The sequence below is a fragment of the Triticum aestivum genome, chromosome 6B (genome assembly GCF_018294505.1).
Source record: "Triticum aestivum cultivar Chinese Spring chromosome 6B, IWGSC CS RefSeq v2.1, whole genome shotgun sequence".
NCBI lineage: Eukaryota > Viridiplantae > Streptophyta > Magnoliopsida > Poales > Poaceae > Triticum > Triticum aestivum.
Genome location: NC_057810.1, coordinates 20624300 through 20629785, shown reverse-complemented (window position 1 = coordinate 20629785; position 5486 = coordinate 20624300).

The following is a 5486-nucleotide window of genomic DNA, read 5'->3' as shown; positions in this document are numbered from 1 at the left end:
CAATATAGCTCTATGCGCTCCCAAGTATTTCTAGAGGCTGTTTCCCTTCTTTCTCCATTGACCATCCTTATGTCCATGTGCAATAATGTATCACTGTTTTGTCCAGTAAATTGGTTAGTCCTTATAAAAACATATGAATCTATATTGTTTCGTGGAATTGCCATAATCTCCATAATGCACTGTATGTGGACATGTCCATGTTTCTCGTATTTTCTGTCACTAACATGGATTTATTCAAGGTGAACTATCATATAATTAGAATGTATTGCTGGCTCTAGGTACCAGAAGACCTGGTAAATGGCTTGTATAAGTGACATGGCATGTGAATTCAAACAAAATTATTAATTTTATTTCTATTAATGTGGTAATTTTTGCAACATTTATCAAGCAAACAGATGCTTTACTTTTATTTTCACAAATACACTACCATAAGATAGGACAAAAAACAATGTGAATGGTTCGACTTGCAAAACAGTAGTAAAAATAGGAGATCATTCCTAAATGGATACTAAAAATAGCAGCAACTACATACTTGAATACGTTATACACATTCTGTTGAGTAAGAACAAAAAGTTGGAGATGAGAATGATGAAATACAGGGAATGTACATATAACTGTAGCTCCTTAACGTTTGAGTTTCTGGTTGCGAATGTGTTTACTTAAACATTGATATTTTCAGTTTTTAAATAATAGAGACCCGTATATTAAAGGAAACCATTCTTTAAAAAACAGATCAAGAAATGAAAGTTTGATAAACTTATGCTGCCATATCGTCCAAAACCCGTTATCCAGAAGGAACTCGCAACTACATAATGGAAATAACAAATGAAATATATATACATTTTATATATGCATCTGTAGAGACTTTGGATAATAGGCGCCAACACTAAACAATGATATGACTTTAGAGAGAAAGCAAGAGAGGTATAGCGCAAATAAATCTGGAGCAACCTGTCCGACCAAATAGCACTTATCTTCCAGCAGACATCAATAAGAATCGGCATTCATGCATTTACTAATTATGTGTTCTCTTGTGGATAATACCCAAAGTAAATAAAGAGAGTATAACCGGTGCAGTGAGATCATCAGTGCATAAGTGGCACTTTACAAAAATAATTGAAAAATTACCATGGAACACTGCAGACCCAAGGAGGTGAACAATCTGACTCTATTTTAATAAGATATATAAACCCTAAATGATAAGAGTTCTTACAATGATCCACCTGATGAAGAACTTGTACACCAAAAACACACTGACCTCTCTCTACAATATTTGCTATCACTTGTGCACGCCTCAGTCCAGTACGTGCTATGCCGGCTCGTCATTCCAATGTTGTGCCATGGACAACATCCAGCTATGCGGAAACTTCACAATATAGAAAGGGGAACCTAGAAGGAAATTCAGCAAGATCTTCAGTCACGGGTTTCCTCTGTTGTTCTTCTCTTCTCTCCTAATATTAATTAGTGCATCCCCTACTCCATCTCCTGATGATGAAGAACATTATTTACCATATTTACAGAATATGGAAAACTCGTATAGAACGATAAGTGTGTGAATGAGTTCATGCATGGTTTCATTTGGTATTTTAGACAAGTGCTAGGTAATGGTGTTGCGCAAGGGGCGTTGCCAGTACTGTTTGTAGGGGATGATATTAAGCGATGGTACATGGTAGTTACATTGCCATTTCCTAATTAATATACATCTTTTAAAAATGAAGCTCCATAGATCTTCAAGACTGCAATAGAATAAAGCCAGCGAGATTATTCTTGTCTATGACTGAAAGAATATCTATGCTCCTACTTGTGGACATAATGCATAAACCTATAATCCGAGTACTTTAGCGCATTACATTATTAAACTTTTTCCCATGTATAATGTTACATGAGCTCTTATATAAAGAATAAGGTAAAGACCCTGCAGCTATACTTATGTGAGACCCAGAGAATTTTTTAAAACATGTCGATGTCACAGTAAGGATCTCCCGCAGGCATGCCTACACAAGCTAATAACATTTGGCACAGGTCCAGATAACCAAATACTATTGATGAGCGAGACGAAGCAAGCTAACATAATCTGCAGGCTTCACAAAGCGAGTTGGTCCTGCCCCATTAGAAGCACTCCCACGTATACAAAGCAAGCTTGATCTGTACTGATCAATTAACAGCAAACCCACGTAGTATACAGCAAGGAAAGCTATACATGCTAGCTAATCGATTTGTGACCGGCCGGAAACGCAAATTACAACATGAAAGACACATGCGAGAGTAGATTTAATAAATTAGGAAAGTTGAATACTACCTACATGTGCTGGGGGCTTCATGTGTGCACGGGAGTGGGTTGGGGCGAGTGGCTCTCTGGTGTCTTTGCAGCCATGTCGTCTGAACGTGCACTTAGCAAGCTAAAATAGATTTTAAAAGCTTGTCATCAAGCTTGCTGATCTAACCTACTTGCAAAGTCTTCCGGAGTCCACTTCCACGCTGCACCTCCACGCCCTCTCTTTGTGATGTGCTGTACTGATTGCTCCATCCTCTTCTCAGTCGCTAATTGCTGATCTGAGCAGTCACCAATTGCTACATCCTCTTCTCTTGGTGGCGTGTTCTATTAAATACCCATCTGGTGCTCCGCCGTATCTCATTTCCACCGCTTCTCTCCATGGCAGCAGTAGACCACACGTCCGCGTCAGCTTTCATCACCATTGAAGGCTGACGGAACAGCAGACAGGAACGCCCGTGTTCGCCTCCATCCGGCCAGGTGCAACAATTACGGCAGCGGCCCTGTAGCCCACCGGAAAACCCGTGTTGGATAAGGGCGACATCTGGATCTTGGACGTTGCAGAGGAGACTGCGCAGGGGCATGGCGTAATGGACATTCAGCGATAGCCATACATGAAGCAGAATGATCTGGTTTTGCAATCGGCCTTGTAGCAATGGCTGAATCCGACCATGTGAATTTGGTGGCGGCTTGCTAGGACGAAGGGAAGGGAAAGGACCGAGAGGCCAATAACCTAACCCTGTTTTCCCCCTCTTTCTTTTGATGATGGAGTCAGGAACCTATTCGATATAAAAATTTATTTCTTCTGTTTTTGAACATAGGGTGTGCTCCTTCGTTTTTTTTTTGTTTTGAGAAGATGCTCCTTCGTTTGTTAAGATGGGACGGGAGGACCGGGTAGAGACGTGCGTAGAGGCCCACGGCTACTTTTTTTTTCTTATCAAAGCTTATATCTCGTCCGTTAATTGTGTATTTAAAGATGGAGGTCCACCAAATTAATGGCTAGATGTTTCTAATTTTTACAGGATTTTCTAGCGTAATTCTTTTTTTTGGTAAACCCGTAAAGCACTTTTTATATATAAATAGATGCAGTAAAAGAGAGCAAAAGCGAGAGAGTGGGATTGTATCGGAATTAACAAGGGGGTTTTGCTTGCCTGGCACTTCTGAAGATAGCATTGACTCTTCATCAGTGTCAACGATCACAACGTCGGAACATCGTCTACCGAGAGGGGACAGATACCGGCAACAGAGAAGAAATACAATCAATGCAATGCACAATATGATGCATGATCATGACATGGAAAAATGAATGTGTGTTGGGCTAATGCAAGCTAGAACAGATTGAAATGAGTCCATTTGAACCAAAGATTCAAATGCAAACCCATTTATGAAGGCATAAAGGTGCATTAACTTGTTTCATCTAAACAGCAAGGTTAGGTTGCTCCAACATGCATGAAAATGCCATAAACAGATTCTTTGGATTTCTTTGATCATTTTTCGTATATAACTTATTTCATTCTGAGTTATAGATTAATTTCTATGAATTATAGAAGTTTAGGCAAATTTCTGAAATTTCCTGAATTAAAATAAATCCAGAAAATAGCTTATTGCATCGGCATGACATCAGTGTGACATCAGCAAGTCAACACGCCAGGTCCAGGTCAAACCTGACCAGTGGGTCCCATGTGTCAGCAGTTAGATAAACTAACTAAGTTTAGTTAGCGTTAAACTAATACTAACCTAGTTTAGTTAGTGGCCTAGGCCCCACACGTCAGTGAGTCGGGGGGAAGTCAAACCCCGGTCAAGCGGGGTCAAACCCGCCGGACCTGGTCAACGGATCATCGCCGACGACGATAGAGACGGCGGAGGGCTTCGGAAACGTTGTTCCGGCAACCAAAAGAGCGGCGGAGGAGCTCTATGTGTAGCTGGAGATCTCGCGCATCTAACGGTGTAAGAAGCAGCAGCTGGGGTGGTCCGAAATGACGACGACGTTGAGCTTTGCGGAGGTCGAAGTTCGGCCAACGGCGGATTAGGCGATGCAGGGAACGACAGGAGTCGCGGGTGGTCGCGGTTGACTCCTGGGAACGTGCTGACCACGGTGGCGCGCTCGGTTGCGAGCTTGCGTGGCTGTGGCCACGGCTACGCCATGGCCGGGACGAGATGCTTCGGTCACGGTTGGGGATCGGGGCTAGAGGACGAACGCGTCGACGGGGAGAGGGGCGAGGGGCGTAGATGCTCACAGCGGTTCCGCAGGGTTGGTCAGTGGGCTCGGGGAGAGGCCGGAGCAAGCGGGGTCGCGATAGGGATCTCCGGCGTTGGGAGGTTGAAGACGACGGCGTGGAGGCGCTCGGGGGCGTCCGGCGTTGCACAGCTCGACGAGGAGGAAGAGGGGTACTAGGCGGAGCTATTGGGCATCTCAGGGCGTCGCCGGGATGGCGGTGTCCGCGGTGGTGGCGAGCGGCGGCGACGGAGGCTTTCGGGCGAAAAGAATAGAGGAGGGGGAGAGCGTTCAGGGGAGAGAGAGAGGGAGAGCTTGACGGCTCTGGGGGTCATGTGGCATCGTCCAGACGTGTCGAGGAGGATCCAGGCAGGCAGGGAGGGAGGAGGTGGAGGCCTCGGGCACGCTGGCGTCGACACGCCTCTGCCTACTGGCAGAGGTTGAAGACAACCGCTTCGCCCTGGTGGGTTGGGCCTCAGCTACAGTGCTGGGCCAGCTGGGCTGCCAGGTGAGCGCCAGGTAAGTTCTCTCTCTCTGGTTTCTCTATTTTATTCTTTTTGTTTCTGTTTTCTATTTCTTTTATTCTGTTTTGAATTAGTTAAAATACTAATCCATTTTGTAAAATCCTAAAAATAATCGTGGGCAGAGTTTGGATTATTTCCAACAACCCAAAACTAGTTTTAGAATTATTAGAGCATTTATAAATATTTATAGGATTTAAATTCTCCAATTTAAATACGATATGAGTTAATTCAAAGATCCAGAATGTCCTAGAAATATATTCATCATTTTTGGCAGAGGTTTTCACCTTTGTCAGAAATCATGAACATTTTCAAGGGGCATCTTGGGTTCTTTGAAATAGATTTTGGATTGAACCTAGTTGAGTTCCATTTGGTGCTAGGGTTTGAACATCCCCATTTCATGTTTAACTGAAATTTATACATGATGCAAACACTCTAATGCATGCACTGACTAGGGTTGTGACAACTCACCGCCACT